This window comes from Gorilla gorilla, chromosome 8 (assembly GCF_029281585.2).
Source record: "Gorilla gorilla gorilla isolate KB3781 chromosome 8, NHGRI_mGorGor1-v2.1_pri, whole genome shotgun sequence".
NCBI lineage: Eukaryota > Metazoa > Chordata > Mammalia > Primates > Hominidae > Gorilla > Gorilla gorilla.
The window spans coordinates 109,615,873-109,635,148 of NC_073232.2; the positions used below are offsets into that span (position 1 = coordinate 109,615,873).

At 48.0% G+C, this 19,276-nt stretch overlaps 1 long non-coding RNA gene across 1 annotated transcript; it reads left to right on the forward strand.

The window, feature by feature from the left end:
* Window positions 1-4,152: 4,152 nt before the first annotated feature.
* Window positions 4,153-6,027, forward strand: LOC129524969 (uncharacterized). Its single transcript, XR_008668961.2, has 3 exons — window positions 4,153-4,233; window positions 4,575-4,776; window positions 5,632-6,027. It is a non-coding gene; the product is annotated as an uncharacterized lncRNA (long non-coding RNA).
* Window positions 6,028-19,276: the final 13,249 nt, after the last annotated feature.

The window sequence follows — 19,276 nt, forward strand, 5'->3', positions numbered from 1 at the left end:
GGGTGTGGGACTCCAGGCAAATCAGTTTACAAGTGTTTTCACTTGTAAATAGGAGAAATAATCCCTGCCTGGCCTCCCTCTGAGGATTGTTTTCAGGATCAAATAAGATAATGGGAACGGGTGTTGTCAGGCGTTACACAAATGTAGGATTAGGTCCAGCGGTTTACTAACAGAGGTCTGGCTCAATTCCAGCGAGTCCCCCCTGGGGAGCATTTAACATAATAATGTTGAAGATCCCCCCCCATGCAGCCCACTAGGTGAAACGTGCCCTGAGGGTATTACTTCTGTGCACTTGCCAGGTTTCTTAAATTCTGCCTCAGGTCTACCCTGACCTGGGATTGTGTAGAGCTTTACTGAAGTCAGCCCGGAGGCTCCCAAGCCCCACAGTGAGTCTCCGCAACTAGTTCTGCAGGTTTGAGTGATGGAGACTTTCCCAATGGGCAGCCTCCCACCTCCATCTCCCGAGGGCTGTTCACACACTTTACTGATGAGGACTGGAAGCCATTTCCCCCGGAGAGACTGATTCTCATTTTCATTCAGATGGTACTTACTGGAGAATTTCGAGAGGAATGAAAATTAGGGGAGGGCTTACGGATTTCAGTAGAGTTAAAATGGTAATTTTTTCCTCCTTTCTGTATGATGATGCCTGGCTGTAAGTAGAGAAAAGCAGTTTTATGCTCCATTGACTTTAAACATTAATGGGTCTGGTTTAACTATTGTCTCTCCCAGCATCCCTGGAAGTTGTTTTTGTTTTCCAGTCAGGGTAATTCCAATAGTATTCTTCGTACTATAGGAAATGGAGCTTTGAGATGGCATTCTTTAAAAAAAAAAAACTTCCCTTTGTAATGTTGCTTTTGTGTGAAGATTGCTATGTAAATATGCTGGGACTTGGATATTATACTATTCATTACAGAGATGAATTCATTACAGAAGACCAGCTCCATTTTCTGGGGGCACCTCTCTGGAGAGCTCTGAGAGAGAGAAGTGCTGTGCTGGACCAGTGGGAGGCAGAGAAATGCCCTGGATTAGGAAGCAAAATACAAGATGCTAGAAAGGCTCAGATGCAATTAAAAGTAATGAGACGGTATCAAAAAGGGAAGCGATGAGAACTCGTGAGCCCAGCACACTGGCTCCCTGCCTGGAAAGACACACTCTCGGACAGCATTCACAATCGCCCAGGGAAGAACAGAATTCAAGGGTTTTCTGCATTCACTTAGATTGCACTGAAATTCTCTGCAAGGAGTTTGCTTTCCACACAGACCTTGTTTCAAGTTACCTGCCCTCAGAGACATTAGCTACAGTACAGTGGGATGAACACTAGGCTTGGGAATACCACCTGGATGGGGTCACTTTATCCTTCCGTGCCTCTGATTCCTCATCTGTAAAATGGGGGACGGTCCCTTCTTTATGAAATGGTTATATTACATGAGAATAGTATGTATGGGAAGACTCATCATGTGGACCCTGAGGGTGGTGTTGGCATAGGTTCTGGGGAGCAGAAATACTCTTAGGGATGTTCGAGTTTTGTTTTTTGAGACGGAGTTTTGCTCTTGTTGCCCAGGTTGGAGTGCAATGGCGTGATCTCAGCTCACTGCAAACTCTGCCTCCCAGGTTCAAGCGATCCTCCTGCCTCAGCCTCTCGAGTAGGTGGGATTACAGGCAAGTGCCACCATGCCTGGCTAATTTTGTATTTTTAGTAGCGACGGGATTTCTCCACATTGCTCAGGCTGGTCTCTAACTCCCGACTGTCAGGCCTCTGAGCCCAGGCCAGGCCATCGCATCCCCTGTGACTTGCACGTATACATCCAGATGGCCTAAAGTAACTGAAGATCCACAAAAGAAGTAAAAACAGCCTTAACTGATGACATTCCACCATTGTGATTTGTTCCTGCCCCACCCTAACTGATCAATGTACTTTGTAATCTCTCCCACCCTTAAGAAGGTTCTTTGTAATTCTCCCCACCCTTGAGAATGTACTTTGTGAGACCCACCCCTGCCCACCAGAGAACAACCCCCTTTGACTGTCATTTTCCATTACCTTCCCAAATCCTATAAAACGGCCCCACCCTTATCTCCCTACGCTGACTCTCTTTTCGGACTCAGCCCGCCTGCACCCAGGTGAAATAAACAGCCATGTTGCTCACACAAAACCTGTTTGGTGGTCTCTTCACACGGACGCACATGAAACCGACCTCAGGTGATCTGCCCACCTTGGCCTCCCAAAGTGCTGGGATTACAGGTGTGAGCCACCGTCCCAGCCTGATGTTCAAGTTTTTTGGTTTTTGTTTGTTTGTTTTTTGTTTTTTTGAGATGGAGTTTCGTTCTTGCTGCCCAGGCTGGAGTGCAAGGCCGCAATCTCTACCGTGCCTGGCCAATACAACAAAATTTTATTCAGCCATGAAAAGGAATGAACTATTGATACATGCTATAACATTTTGCTCAAAAACATGCTGAGTGAAGCCAGACCCAATATAGGGCGGGCCCGGTGGCTCATGCCTGTAATCCCAGCACTTTGGGAGGCTGAGGTGGGCGGATCATGAAGTCAAGAGATCGAGACCATCTTGGTCAACATGGTGAAACCCCATCTCTACTAAAAAAAATACAAAAATTAGCTGGGCATGGTGGCACATGCCTGTAGTCCCGGCTGCTCGGGAGGCTGAGGCAGGAGAATCCCTTGAACCCAGGAGGCAGAGGTTGCAGTGAGCTGGGATCGTGTCATTGCACTCCAGCCTGGGCAACAGAGCGAGACTCCATCTTTAAAAAAAGAAAAAAAACAAAAAACCCATCTCTACTAAAAATACAAAAAACTAGCTGGCTGTGGTGGCAGGCACCTGTAATCCCAGCTACTTGGGAGGCTGAGGCAGGAGAATGGCTTGAACCCGGGAGGCAGAGGTTGCAGTGAGCTGAGATCACGCCGTTGCACTCCAGCCCAGGCAACAGTGCGAGACTCTGTCTCAAAAAAAAAAAAAAAAAGCTCATATATTGTATGGTACCAATTACATGAAATATCCACAACAGGTAAATCTATAGAGTTAGAAGCAGATTGATAGTTGATTAGAGCTGCGGGGGTGATTGAGGTAGAGGGTGACTGCTAACAGGCAAGGGGTATTCCTTTGGGGTAATGCAAAAATTTTGGAACTTGTTAGAAGTGGTGGTTGCACAACATTGCAGGTGTACTGAATGCCACTGAAATGGCCACCCTTTGAAATCTCTATTATTTTTTTTTTCTGAGTCTTGCTCTGTTGCCTAGGATAGAGTGGAGTGGCATGATCTTGGCTCACTGCAGCCTCCACCTCCTGGGTTCAAATGACTCTCCTGCCTCAGCCTCCAAAGTAGCTGGAACTACAGGTGCTTGCCACCACGCCCAGCCTTGAAATCGCTAATTTTAAGCAGGGCACTGGGCTGCAAGCTTGTAGTCTCAGCTTCTTAGGAGGCTGAGGAAGAAGCATGGCTTCAGCCCAGGAGTTCAAGACCAGCTTGAGCACAAAGAGAGACCACCTCCCTGCCCCACAGACTCTGAAAAAATAAATACATAAATAAAATAATAAAATGGCAAATTTTATGTTATGTGAATTTTGCCTCAATAAAAATAATTATATACTTTATGCAGTATTTGATCCACTTCTTTCTTGCTTTGTAGTTGGAACTGCAATCTAATCTATTTGCTGATGTAAAACAATCACATCTGGCCAAGCATGGTGGCTCATGCCTGTAATCCCAGAGCTTTGGGAGGCTAAGGTGGGAGGATCCCTTGAGCCCAGGAGTTCAAGACCAGTTTGGACAACATGGCAAAACCCCATCTCTACCAAAACAAAACAAAAAAACAATCAGCCAGGCATGGTGGGGTGTGCTTGTGGTCCCAGCTACTCGGGAGGCTGAGGCAGGAGAACTGCTTGAGCCCTAGAGGTTGAGGATCTATTGAGCTGTGATCATATCACTGTACTCAAGCCTGGGTGACAGAGTGAGAGACCCTGTCTCAAAAAAGAGAAAGAACAAACCTTCTTCATATTAGTGTGGGAGATAGCAACTCCACAATACCACTAGCACCACACAACCTGGAATAGCTATATAGACTGTTTTGAGAATTTTATTATTGCAATTTTTTTTTTTAAGACAGGATCTCACTCTCTCCCCATCTGGAGTCCAGTGGCATGATCTTGGCTCACTGCAACCTCCGCCTCCCGAGCTCAAGTGATCCTCCCACCTCAGCTTCCTGAGAAGCTGGGACTACAGGTGCACACCACCACACCCAGCTAATTTGTAGATTTTGTATAGAGATGGGGTTTTGCCATGTTGTCCAGGCTGGTCTTGAACTTCCAGGCTCAAGCAATCCACCCATCTCAGCTCCCCAAAGTGCTAAGATTACAGGCATGAAGCACCACACCCAGCCTATTTATTTATTTTTAGAGACAGGATCTCACTCTGCTGCCCAGGCTGAAGTGCAGTGGTGTAATCACGACTCACAGTGGCCTCAACCTCCTGGGCTCAAGCAATCCTTCCACCTCAGCCTCCCAAGTAGCTAGGACTACAAATGCGTGCCACCGTGCCTGGCTAATATTTTTTATTTTTTGTAGAAATGAAGTCTCACTATGTTGACCAGGGTGGTCTCCAACTCCTAGGCTCCAGCCATACTCCCTTCTCAGCCTCCCAAAGTGCAATTCTCCGTCCTCAGCCACCGAAAGCCCTGGGATTAAAGGCATGAGCCACTGCACCTGGCTCACACACATTTTGAGAATTTGAAAACAACTCTATTGTGTTAAACGCTGAAATTCTGAGGTTTGTTACAGCATCTAGCAGAACCCTAATGCACAGGGATAAAGGTTATCAGGGAAAAGAGAGGTGGGGAGAGAGCAGCACATTTAAGTACCATGAAAACGTTCATGAGTGCGGGTGGGCAAAGAGACCTGATTTGCATTTGAAGAGGAGCTCTACCCACAGAAGTGCTAGGCTTAGGGGACTGACAGAGGAGGCAAATCCCAAAGATGTGAACAGAGAAGGCAAACGCCAGTTTAGGACTGATGGAAAAATCGCAGGCTCTGATCAGACACAGCCCAATGCCTTCCTTCTGCCACAGCCCAGTTGAGTTACTAGTGGCCTCCATTCCAGACAGCTGCCACATTGTTTTCCAGCTCTCACAGGCCCCCTATTTCACAGCATCCCAGTGAGTGTCTCCTACACAGGGTGGCTTGCTTCATTGAGGCAATTCTGGGTGTCCCTCCCTGGGTAGTTTGGTTTCTTGGGGAAAAGAAAGGGCAGATGACTCCACCCATCTGCAGACCCCAACATGCAAGTACACTTTTTTTTTTTTTTTTTTGAGATGGAGTCACGCTCTGTCACCCAGGCTAGAGTGAAGTGGCATGATCTCAGCTCATTGCAACCCTGCCTCCCGGGCTCAAGCGATTCTCCTGCCTCAGCCTCCCAAATAGATGTGATTACAGGCAGGCACCACCACTCCCAGCTAATTTTTGTATTTTTAATAGAGACAGGATTTCACCATGTTGGCCAGGCTGGCCTCCAACTCCTGACCTCAAGTGATCCACCAGCCTCGGCCTCCCAAAGTGCTAGGATTACAGGCGTGAGTCACTGCGCCCGGCCGCAAGTACACCTGATGCCTTCTCTTTACCATTTCAGATTCCTGCAGGTAGACACCAAGGATCTCCTCAGAGCCAGCGCTGATCTCATCCACAGAGGGATCACATGACCTCATCTGGGAAAATATAAACCCTACCCACCTGCCTGCCCGTTTGGAAATGCAGACTGCAGGACGCTAAGTTCATTCTTACCTATGTACTAATAACAAGTACACAAGAAGATGCTCAATATCATTAGTCCTTGGGGAAATGCATATTAGATTATAATGAGATTCCAGTGTACACCCACTAGAAGGCTATTAAAAAGGACAATACCAACTGTTGGCAACAATGTGGAGAAATGGAACCCCTCCTACGTTTCTGATGAGAATGTAAAATGGTGCAGATACTTTGGAAAACAGTTTGGCAATTTATTAAAAGATTAAATAAGCATAAACTTACTATATGACCCGGTAATTCCACTCTTAGGACTCTGCTCAAGGGAAATGAAAATATACATCCACACAAAGACTTACACGAGAATGTTCATAGCAGCATTAGATATAGTTCAAAACTGGAAACAATCCAGAGGTCCAACTAGCAAATGGATTTTAAAATGTGGGGCTGGGGCTGGGCGCAGTGGCTCACACCTGTAATCCCAGCACTTTAGGAGGCTGAGGCAAGTGGATCATGAGGTGAGGAGATCGAGACCATCCTGGCCAACATGGTGTAACCCCGTCTCTACTAAAAATACAAAAATTAGCTGGGCGTTGTGGCGTGTGCCTGTAATCCCAGCTACTCAGGAGGCTGAGGCAGGAGAATCGCTTGAACCAGGGAGTCGGAGGTTGTGGTGAGCCGAGATCACACCACTGCACTCCAGCCTGGTGACAGAGTGAGACTCTGTCTCAAAAAAAAAAAAAAAAGTAAAGTAAAGAAAGGAAAAGAAAGAAAATGTGGGGCTGGGCGCAGTGGCTCATGCCTGTAATCCCAGCATTTTGGGAGGCTGAGGTGAGTGGATCTCCTGAGGTCAGGAGTTCGAGACCAACCTGGCCAACATGGCGAAACCCCATCTCCACTAAAAAAAACAAAAAAAAAAATTGCCACATGTGGTGGCATGTGCCTGTAATCCCAGCTACTCAGGAAGCTGAGACAGGAGGATCGCTTGAGGAGGTGGAGGTTGCAGTGAGCCGAGATTGTGACATTGCACCCCAGCCTGGGTGACAGAGCTAGATTCTGTCTCAGAAAAAAAAAAAAAGTAAGACCAGGTGTTGTGGCTCACGCCTGTAATCCCATGAGACTCCTGAGACTCTGTCTCAACAAACAAACAAGTGTGTATCTGCAGACAATGGGATACTTTTCAGCAATTTTTTTTTTTTGAGACAGAGTTTCACTCTGTGGCCCAGCTGGAGTGCAGTAGCGTGATCTTGGCTCACTGCAACCTCTGCCTTCTGGGTTCAAGCGATTCTCCTGCCTCAGCCTCCTGAGTAGCTGGGTCTACAGGCACCTGCCACCACGCCAGATAATTTTTGTATTTTTAGTAGAGATGGGGTTTCACCATGTTGGCCAGGCTGGTCTCAAACTCCTGACCTCAAGTGATCCACCTTCCTCGGCCTCCCAAAGTGCTGGGATTACCGGTGTGAGCTACTGCACCCGGCCTGGTTTGTCTTTTCTACCTCACCAATTAGTCCTCCTCTGTCTGCTCTTAATGGTGGAGAATCCCAAGCTTAGGCCTTGTGTTCTCTTCTCTGTCTACACTCATCCACTTGTCAATCTCCCAATATATTTGCTTCACACACACACACACACACACACACACACACACACACACACACACACACACACAGCCTCCCTCATGTACTCGCCCTGCCTGGAGCTCTCCCCAGCCACTCTGGCGGCTCCATCTCCACTGGGATGCCTAACAGCCATTTCCACCTCAACGTGTCTGCAACTGAACCCCTGACTTCCTTGCCCCTAAATGCTCCATCTGCAGTCTTCCCCATCTCAGTTAATGACCAGTCCATGAATCTAGTAGCTCGGGCTTGGAGTCATCCTTGATTCCTCCCTTCCTCTTACACTCCACAGCCAATCTTTCAGCAAATCCCACAGTCATTACCTTCAAGATATATCCAGAATCCAACCACCTGCCAGCACCCCACTGCGAGCCTCCTGGCTCGAGCCCCCCTCATCTCTCCCTTGGATGATTGCACTACTAATCTTCTAACTGGTCTCCCTGCTTCTGTCTTTGCCCCTCTGCAGACTATTTTCCACACAGCAACCTAGTGACTTTAGAAAAACCCAAGTCAGATAATGTGACCCCATGTTCACAACCTTCCAGAGGCTTCTTTTTCCTTTTTGAGAAGGAGTCTTGCTTTGTCGCCTAGGCTGGAGTGCAGTGCTGCGATCTCGGCTCACTGCAACCTCTGCCTTCTGAGTTCAAGCAATTCTCCTGCCTCAGCCTCCCGAGTAGCTGGGAATACAGGCGCCCGCCACCAGGCCCGGCTAATTTTTGTATTTTAGTAGAGACAGGGTTTCACCATCTTGGCCAGGCTGGTCTTGAACTTCTGACCTCGTGATCCACCCACCTCAACCTCCCAAAGTGCTGGGATTATAGGCATGAGCCACTGCACCTAGCCGGTCAGAGGCTTCTTTTTCTTTCTTTCTTTTTTTTTTTTAGATGGAGTCTCGCTCTGTTGCCCAGGCTGGAGTGCAGTGGCATGATCTCAGCTCACTGCAACCTTTGCCTCCCGGGTTCAAACGATTCTCCTGCCTCAGCTTCCCGAGTAGCTGGGATTACAGGCGCCCACCACCACGCTCAGCTAATTTTTGTAATTTTAATAGAGACAGGGTTTCACCACGTTGGTCAGGCTGGTCTCGAACTCCTAACCTCAGGTGATCCACCTGCCTTGGCCTCCCAAAGTGCTGGGATTACAGACGTGAGCCACCGTGCCTGGCCTAAGAGGATTCTTTTTCTACTGGGAGGAAAAGGCAAAGTCCTTAGACCCCCAGCATCTGGCCCCTGCCCTCATCCTAAGCCCGTGTCCTACCACACCCCTCCCACTCACTCAGCTCCAGCTGCTTTTCCTTGAACACTCCAAGCACAAGCCTGCCTCAGGGCCTTTGCACTTGCTGCTTCCTCCATCCAAGGAGTTATCTAAAGGCTCTATTCCTCACCTCTTTCAAGTCTTAGCCACTTTCTCAGGTCACCCAATTTAAAGCTGAAAACTTCCTGGCCAGAAGGGGTGGCTCACGCCTGTAATCCCAGCACTTTGGGAGGTCAAGGCAGGTGGATCACTTGAGGTCTGGAGTTTGAGACCAGCCTGACCAACATAGTGAAACCCCATCTCTACTAAAATACAAAATAGCTGGGCGTAGTGGCGGGCATCTGTAACCCCAGCTACTGGGGAGGCTGAGGCAGGAAAATCACTTGAACCTGGGAGGCGGAGGTTGCAGTGAGCTGAGATCGCGCCACTGCACTCCAGCTTGGGCAATAGCAAGACTCTGTCTCAAAGAAAAAAAAAAAACTTGAAACCTTCCCTCTCTCTCATCCAGCACCCCCAGCCCCTTTACTGCTATGTCTCTTTAACACACATCACCATCTAATATCCTACAATTAAGGTATTGATTTTGTTTGATCCCACCATGAAAGCTTGGGATTTGCTTGTTTTGTTTGGTGCCTAGGACAGCGCCTGACACATAGGAGGCAACAATAAAAATGTGTTGATGATTGAATGAATGGTGTCCAGCCTTGGTGTTGCAGTAAATAAGGGGTAGTCTTCCCTCTGCAGAAGATGAGGATCCCTGCACCAACAGCACTGAATTCAGGTTTCAGTTTACATACCACTTACAGCCATTTTTAAATTTTATTTATTTATTTATTTATTTATTTATTTGAGACAGAGTCTTGTTGTGTCGCCAGGCTAGAGTGCTGTGGCATGATCTTGGCTCACTGCAACCTCCAACTCCCTGGTTCAAGGGATTCTCCTGCCTCCGCCTTCCAAGTAGCTGGGATTATAGTCATGCGCCACCATGCCTGGCTAATTTTTGTATTTTTAGTAGAGATAGGATTTCACTATGTTGGCCAGGATGGTCTCGATCTCCTGACCTCGTGATCCGCCTGCCTCGGCCTCCCAAAGTGCTGGGATTACAGGTGTGAGCACCATGCCCAGCCCACTTTTTTATTTATTTATTTATTTTTTGGGACGGAGTCTCACTCTGTTGCCAGGCTGGAGTGCAGTGGCACGATCTCGGCTGACTGCAACCTCCGCCTTCAGGCTCAAGCGATTCTCCTGCCTCAGCCTCCCAAGTAGCTGGGATCACAGGCGCCCACCAACACACCTGGCTAATTTTTGTATTTTTAGTAGAGATGGGTTTCACCATGTTGGCCAGGATGGTCTCGATCTCTTGACCTCGTGATCTGCCTGCCTCGGGCTCCAAAACTGCTGGGATTATAGGCGTGAGCCACCGCGCCCAGCCTTTTTTAATATTTAATTTTTTTGAGACAGTGTCTCACTCTGTTGCCCAAGCAGCTGGAGTGCAGTGGCAGGATCACAGCTCACTGCAGCCTCAACCTCCCTGGGCTCAGGTGATCCTCCCACCTCAGCCACCCCAGTAGCTGGGAATACAGGTGGGTGCCGTCATGCCCAGCTAAATTTTGTATGTTTTGTAAATAAGGGGTTTTGCCATATTGCCCAAGCTGGTCTCCAACTCCCGGGCTCAAGATATCGGCCTGCCTCGGCCTCCTAAAATGTTGGGATTACAGGCGCGAGCCACCCGCCTAGCCAACAGCCACTTCTTATCTCCCTGTCCAGCACTGCCCCCACCCCATCCTAATGCACCAGCCCCTCTTGTCTGGATCATAACAGCAGCTTCTCAGCAGGTTACCTCATTTCCTCTTGCCCTGTTCTAATCCATCATCCATACATACAACAGCCAGTGATCTTTAAAAAAAAAAAAAAATTGGATCAGGTCAGTGTCCTGTGTGCTCCCTCCCCTCTAATTTGAGTGGGGATAATTCCAGTCCCACTGAGAACTGCCTCCGCCACCAGCCTCTCAGCCCTGTCTGCCAGCATTCTCCTCCTTGCACCCCTGCTTGGGTAACCTTGGCCTTCTGTCAGTTCTTTGAAGAAGCCAAACTCTTCGCTCCAGGGTCTCTGCTACTGAACATTCTTTTTCCCCTTCTTGGCCTGTAGCAGCACAGCCCCAAAGTGAGGCACTTTTTGTTTTGTTTTGTTTTGTTTTTTTGAGATAGAGTTTCGCTCTTGTCGCCCAGGCTGGAGTGTAATGGCACAATCTCGGCTCACTGCAACCTCTGCCTCCCAGGTTCAACCAATTCTCCTGCCTCAGCCTCCCAAGTAGCTGGGATTACATGTGCCTGCCACCACACCCAGCTAATTTTTGTATTTTTAGTAGAGATGGGTTTTCACTATGTTAGCCAGGCTTGTCTTGAACTCCTGACCTCAGGTGATCTGCCTGCCTTGGCCTCCCAAAGTGCTGGGATTACAGGCATGAGTCACCATTCCCAGCCAAAGTGAGGCACTTTAACAGCACTGCTCCCAACCCCAACCACACACACACATAAACACAGTCTAAGTAGAAACAGTAAGCCTGGTATGCAAACAAAGCTTCCACATGAGTCCAGCCCCAGCCCACCTTCCAAGTTGCAAGTGACTGCTACCCTTGGTCCTGGGTTTCTGGAAATGTAGGAGCCTTGGTTGTTTGCCACCCTAAAGCCTACTCATCCTCCAGGTCTTAGCTAAATGCCACTCCAAGAGGCCCTCCTGCTATGGCTCCCTCCACTTGCCCAAACCAGGACCCAGCATGATATCCATGCCGAACCTTCATAGCACTGTCCTAATCATGTGTTTTATTAAATTTTTTATTTATTTGTTCTGTCTCCTTATAAACTTAGTGAAGGCAAGGATCCTGCCTGCATTGCTTACTACTCTATCTCTCACCCCTCACCAAATGTCTTTTTGGAAGTCCTTTGCTCAGAATAAATGCCCAATGAGAGAGAGAGAGAGAGAGAGAGTGTGTGTGTGTCTGTGTGTGTGTAAGGGAGAGAGAGAGAATAAGAAATGTGCAAGAAGAGGCTGGGCGCGGTGGCTCATGCCTGTAATCCCAGCACTTTGGGAGGCCGAGGTGAGCGGATCACGAGGTCAGTAGATCGAGGCCATCCTGGCTGACACGGTGAAACCCCGTCTCTACTAAAAATACAAAAAATTAGCCGGGCGTGGTGGTGGGTGCCTGTAGTCCCAGCTACTCGGGAGGCTGAGGCAGGAGAACGGCGTGCACCCGGGAGGTGGAGCTTGCAGTGAGCCAAGATCGCGCCACTGCACTCCGGCCTGGGTGACAGAGTGAGACTCTGTCTCAAAAAAAAAAAAAAAAAAAAAATGTGCAAGAAGATGATCACGGAAAGAGACTTGCAGGCCAGCTGCATCCCCCTCCTTGAAGGAGACAGGAAGGAATGCCCAGCCCAGCCCAGCCCTTCCCTTCATGTCAAGTTCATGCTGGCACACTCACCCGCCTCTCACTGAGTATAAAGAGACCTGTTTTGTAATTGGTCTTTATCCCAGAGTAGCAGAGCTTTGGGAGCAAAGAGCCTGCAGGGTAATGAATGGGAGGGAGAACAGACGCTGGTATCCAACTTCACATGGCATTTGGAAATTCACAGCCAAGCCTCTTTGCAACACTGTGCCCTCCCTGGGGGCTAATTTCAGCAGGCTGCAGCAGCATAGGCTTTAACTCCAGAGACCTGGGTGCTACCTTCTGCTACCTGCATAACTCTGCCCAAACCATGCATCCTTTCTGCCTTTCAGTTCTCAGCTGCCAAGTGGGAATCATGATAAAGATAACCATAATCACAATGCAAACAGGGCAACTGTTGCAAGGACCAAAAGAGATGGTGGGTGTGAATGTGTTTGGTAAGCTGGAGAGCTCCGTACAAGCTCCAGTTGTAACTGCCACTCTACCTGTGCAGGAGATTCAAATCTGGCAGGTGTGACTGTGCATGTAACAGACGCTAGACCCCTTTGTGAAATCCTGAGGAACCCCTACAGGACCCACGTGATAGTCCTCATATGAGCAGGGAGGAATTTTCTCAGAATACTAGATGTCAGCTTTGCTAGTTGATAATTATGAGTGTTTGCTTTGGAGCACCCCATCTTCTTCAAGGAGTGGAACTAGCTGCTGGAATGATGAATGAAGGCGTTTTTAGATAAGTATTATCACACAATGATCCAATCGATACACATAAAATCTGCTCAGGGCAATACTGTGCCTTGTCATTTTTATGAGCATATTTACAACTGAGGGTTGGTCTCAGGTTACCTACTGTGTATGTAATTCAGGCTCAGTGGCCTCAAGTCCAAGAGCTATGGCATAGCAACTGTTCTGGTTAAAAACAAGACTTCTGGCCGGGCGTGGTGGCTCACACCTGTAATCCCAGTACTTTGGGAGGCCGAGGCGGGCGGATCACTTAAGGTCAGGAGTTCAAGACCAGCTTGGCCAACATGGTGAAACCCCATCTCTACTAAAAGTACAGAAATTAGTCAGGCGTGGCAGCATGCACCTGTAATTCTGGCTACTCGGGAGGCTGAGGTAGGAGAATTGCTTGAACCCAGAGGTTGTAGTGAGCTGAGATCATGCCTCTGCACTCCAGCCTGGGTGACAGATTGAGACTCTGTCTCAAAAAAGCAAACAAACAAAAAACCAAGACTTCCAAGAGCTTGCAGAACCTTCACTGGTGGAGGACCATGAGGGCTATACAGGTTATTCCTGGCACCAGTTGCAAATCCATCTGCCTGTCATCAGTGTCTCACATCCTCTTTGAAATTCTGACTTAAAATCATCAGCTCTGTAATGGGTGATGGGTGACATCCCTAGAATTTGGAAATCAGGCTGCCCTCTGGAAGTTAAACCCTTCAAGTCTACACATGAGGGACAGGATTAGTTATCTGAACAAGGCCCCAGAAGGAACAGGATGTCTCTCTGGTGAAAGCCAGAACTGGCCTTGGAAATTCAATCCAGGCATGCCTGCCTGTGAAGGAAGCCTTATTAAATCTCAGAACAGGCTGGGCCTGGTGGCTTACGCCTCTAATCCCAGCACTTTGGGAGGCCGAGGCGGGGGTGGATCACCTGAGGTCAGGAGTTCGAGACCAGCCTGGCCAACATGCTGAAACCCTGTCTCTACTAAAAATACAAAAAATTAGCCAGGAGTGGTGGTAGGCACCTGTAAATCCCAGCTACTTGGGAGGCTGAGACAGGAGAATCGCTTGAACCTGGGAGGCAGAGGTTGCAGTGAGCCGAGATCGTGCCACTGCACTCCAGCCTGGGCAACAAGAGCGAAACTCTGCCTCAAAAAAAAAAAAAAAAAAAAAAAAAATCTCAGAACAGCTTCTGAACAGCAGGTAAATGGCTGCAAAGGCCCTACAAGACACCAGAGAGGAAGGATCTGTTCCATTCTGCAGCCAACCAAAATAGAGGGGCAGGGCCCCAACGGGCTGCTAGTAGAATGGGCACCTGTAGGCAGATATATCCCCAGAGACAAAACTGTCCCATTCCAATGACAATATTATTCACATATCACTTACATGATTCCATTTGCCCTGTTTTATGCCCCCAGTACAGAAAAAACACTGGTTTTGGCTTCCTATGCAAGGGGGCATGTGCTGAGCAGTCACCTTGAGTATCTTGGGCAGTTATAGTTCTCATTATAAATTAATATATTATAATTTCGACTAGGTCTCATGTGAATCTGTATCTTCTTCTCTGAACCTGATCAATCCTGATTTTATCCTTATTTATTTATTTAGAGTTCCAGGCTGGAGTGCAGTGACTATAACAGGCTGGACCAAAGTGCATTGCAGCCTCAACCTCCTGGCCTCAAGTGATCCTCCCACCTCAGCCTTCCAAGCAGCTGGGTCTAGAGGCACATGCCACTGCACCCAGCATCAATCCCGATTTTAGACTTGTAAAGCTGATCTCCAGACCTCAGCCCTGGAATGAGTATGCAGCAGCAAGCCACTACACTACACCATCTACCTACGTTCTTAGTCAGTATTTACTGATGATTGACCACGGCCTCAAAACCCAAATCCAGGCATTTCCATGGCGAATCATTGAGATTTGGAATGGGAGGAGGAAATGTGCCACTGCGTCCCTGGCCTTGGATAACTCAGCTGGCCTCTAACAGCTTGGTGTTTCTAATGGCAGTAGCTACGTCAAGCATAATTTCAGGAAATGGCAAACCAGCTTACATTGTCCCAAATCAGGGTTATTTTCTGGAGTACAGTCATCTATTCACAATAATGTATATCAAAAATAGAACACAGAATAGTCATCACGGCATTTTCTAAATATTCCTTTGCACACGGTCTGGCATCTAGTGATGGCATTAAATTCCTGCATACAGCAAAGAACAACATACTTATGGACTCAAAGATGCTTTGTAAACTGAACTATGTCCGCTGGGCAGATGTTTAAAGCTGAGCTACTGAAAATGATGTTTATAGCCGGGTGCAGTGGCTCATGCCTATAATCCTAGCACTTGGGGAGGCCGAGGTGGGCGGATCACCTGAGGTTGGGAGTTCAAGACCAGACTGACCAACATGGAGAAACCCCATCTCTACTAAAAATACAAAAATTAGCCGGGCGTCGTGGCGCATACCTATAATCCCAGCTACTCAGGAGGCTGAGGCAGGAGAATCACTTGAACCCAGGAGGCAGAGATTGCAGTGAGCCAAGATCGCGCCATTGCACTCCAGCCTGGGCAACAAGAGTGATACTCCGTCTCAAAAAAGAAAAGAAAAGGAAATTATATTTATAAAGCATTTACATTAGTATACGGTAAGAACTTTAGTCAAGTGCAAATTTAGAACACAAATTGTCCAGGCATGGTGGCTCATGCCTGTAATCCTAACACTTTAGGAGGCTGAAGCAGGAGGATTGTTTGTGTCCAGGGAATTTGAGGCTGCAGTGAGCTGTAACTGTGCCACTGCATTCCAGCCTGGATGACAGAGCAAGACCTTGTCTCAAAACACACACACACACATATATATATATAAAATGTAAACTTGCATTTTAAAACATTTTTTTTTTTTTGAGATGTAGTCCTGCTCTGTTGCCCAGGCTGGAGTGTAGTGCCGTGATCTCGGCTCACTGCAATCTCTGCCTCTCAAATTCAAGCAATTCTCTTGCCTCAGGCTCCCAAGTAGCTGGGATTACAGGTACGCACCACCATGCCCAGCTAATTTTTTTGTATTTTTAGTAGAGACGGGGTTTCACCATGTTGGCCAGGCTGGTCTCAAACTCCTGACCTCAGACGATCCACCTGCTTTGGCCTCCGAAAGTGCTGGGATTACAGGCATGAGCCACCGTACCCGGCCCCATTTTTCCTTTTTTTGAAATAGGGTCTTACTCTGTTGCCCAGGCTGGAGTATAGTGACATGATATTGGCTCACTGCAACCTCTGCTTCCCAGGCTCAAGCTCTTCTCCCACCTCAGCCTCCGGAGGAGCTGGGACTACAGGTGTACTCCATCACGCTTGGCTAATTTTTTGTAGAGACAAGGACTCACTATATTGCCCAGGCCAGTCTCAAACTCCTGGGCATAAACGATACTCTCGCCTCAGCCTCCCAAAGTGTTGGGATTACAGGTGTGAGCCATTGTGCCTGGCCTTACATTTTTTCCTTAATTAAAAAAAAAAAAAGCCCTATGTATATTAAGAAAAAAAAGAGAATGAAATGCACTAGTAATAACAGAATTTGGTGGAAGGATTGTAGCCCCTACTTTTACTTTTGTTTTTTCCAAATGTTCTGGGAATCTTTGTCACTTTTATAGTGAAATATATATGATTTTGATTTTAATTTTTAAAATTACCCTTTGAGGAAACATAAGCAACCAAGAAAGAAAAAATGGGGAAAGGACTCTGAGGACTGAAAACAGGCTACCTGAATTTCATAAGCAATTTTGTTACATGTTGCAAACAGTACAGAAAAAACACCCTTCTTGGGACTGATCATGCTGTAAGTAAGACTAGCTCTAAAGATGGCCACTGGCAGGAATGAACTGCCAGGACAGTCCCCACCAAGCCTTCTGCCACAATCACGAGAAGGGAAATAGTGAAGGGGCAAGGTCAGTTTAACCTGACTCACCCATGGCCAGAAGTGTCACAATGTGGACATGACTAGACCGCCTTTGCAAATCCCCAAAGCTTGACCACTCCCTTGGCCAACTGCAGGGTTGCGGTTTTCGTAGTCAAGCAGGGTAGGACCTGTTTTCCATTTCTGAGAATGAGTGGAGGATGGACCCCAGAAAAGCAAGCCTCAGATTGACATTCCCAAAAGCACAAATTGAAAATCTGGAGAGTGAGAGCTCTCAACTTTCCTATTCACCCTAAAATTGGATGAATCTTTTGTTGATGAACACTCCTAAGACTCTCTTTCGCCACACTGTTGAAACAACACTGACTTTGTTTTTTTTTTTGAGACAGAGTTTCGCTCTTGTCACCCAGGCTGGAGTGCAAAGGCGCGCTCTCAGCTCACTGCAACCTCCGCCTCCCGGGTTCAAGCAATTCTCCTGCCTCAGCCTCCCGAGTAGCTGGGACTAGTGTGTGCCTCCACACCCAGCTAATTTTGTATTTTTAGTAGAGACGGGGTTTCACCTTGTTGGCCAGGCTGGTCTTGAACTCCTGACCTCAGGTGAGCCACCTGCCTCGGCCTCCCAAAGTGCTAGATTACAGGTGTGAGTGATTGCGCCCGGCCTCAAGAACACTGACTTTCAAAATACACCTGAAGTTTCAGGGTGAAGATTAATTCTTGCCTCTGCATCAAGATCACTTGCATTTGAAGTCTACTTCCAAAAGAATATGGCATTCAGCACATCACTAACGCCAACCTTTCTAGGTCACCTGCCTTTCCCATCTTTAAAAGAAAACAAAGTTCCTTGGAAAATGTGCTATATGTAACAAGGAGGTTGGCTTCACGCTTTCTTTTTTTTTTTTTTTGAGATGGCGTTTCACTCTTGTTGCCCAGGCTGGAGTGCAATGATGCGATCTCAGCTCACCCCAACCCCTGCCTCCCGGGTTCAAGTGATTCTCCTGCCTCAGCCTCCCGAGTAGCTGGGATTACAGGCATGCACCACCATGCCTGGCTAATTTTGTATTTTTAGTAGAGATGGGGTTTCTCCATGTTGGTCAGGTGATCCACCCGCCTCGGCCTCCCAAAGTGCTGGGATTGCAGGTGTGAGCCGTTCCTGGCCTTTTTTTAAAAAACAAACAAACAACACCAATAAGCTGGGCGCAGTGGCTCACGCCTGTAATCCCAGCACTTTGGGAGGCCAAGGTGGGTGGATCACAAGGTCAGGAGTTTGAGACCAGCCTGGCCAACATGGTGAAACCCTGTCTCTACTAAAAATACAAAAATTAGCTGGGCATGGTGGCGGGTGCCTGTAATGACAGCTACTCAGGCGGCTGAGGCAGGTGAATTGTGTGAACCTGGGAGGCAGAGGTTGCAGTAAGCTGAGATCGCGCCATTGCATTCCAGCCTGGGTGACAGGGCAAGACGCTGTCAAAACAAACAAACAAACAAAAAACAAAACACCAATGCTGGGCAATTGGCTCATACCCCTATCTACTTTACACAAAGCTTCCCAGTGCACGTGGTCACATTTCCTGAGAAAGGAAACAGGAAAGGACTGGGCTTGGCTTACTTCGGCCCAACTTGTGTCCAGAAGTGTAACAATGGGGAGTATGGTTAGATCCCCTCTGCAAATCTCTCGTAGCCACTCCTGACCACCTTTCTTGCTTGCTCTCCAAGTCTGGATTTCTGTGAACAAGGCATGTAAACAGTGCCACCTCTGGGCCGAGTGTGGTTCCTCTCAGCTTTTCCTAGCCCCAAATCATTGGGAGGAAATGCCCTAATTTGGGGAGTGCTAGATCCAGTTAAGACTTGGGTCCCCTTAGATAATGAGTGGAAGAATGTGGTGGGACAGGCTGCCAGGAGGTGCACAGGGCCTCCTGGGACCATTTTCAGAGCCAAGTGCCTTAAACTAGAATGGAAACGAGGAATGTGTGTGTGTGCTCGCCTCACGTTGGGAGGATCTGAGATGGGAAGAATGTATCAGTCAGGTGCTAGGGCACAAAGCACACTCATACTGGGGTGTGGGAACAGTGCTGGGGTTCTTTGCTTCTGGCTGCCTGTGGGATTGTATCCACACGAGGGGACCTGGGCTGACAGGACAGTGACCTCAGGACTTCTGTGCCATGCCCTTCTCTGCTCCAGACCAACAAAGCTGGACCAGTGAATCACATCACACAAACAGATCCCCTTGTCTGGGAAAAAAAGAATGTGGGAAGACAGGGAGGTGAATGAACAAGGCTATGCTGGGCACTTATAGAGGGGCTCAGCAAATACTTTGTTGAATCAATGAACAAAGATGCTGGAGAGACTTGTGCCCAGGACAGCTGGGGCAGTCCCTGGTGCTGAACTGCAGCTCCCGACACCAGCCCTGGGGCATTCGCTGCCCCTCCTGACACAGGTGGGTGCTCCTGGGCAAGTTCCAAAGCCTGTCCTATGGGCAAAGCATTATGATATGGCCTGGACTGGATGTAAGGAGTTAGACAGGAAGAGGTCAGGCCACTGCTGCCAACAACTGCACACTGTTCTTACCCCTGGAGGGGGCAGATTATGAAACAGTTTCTAGAAAAAAAA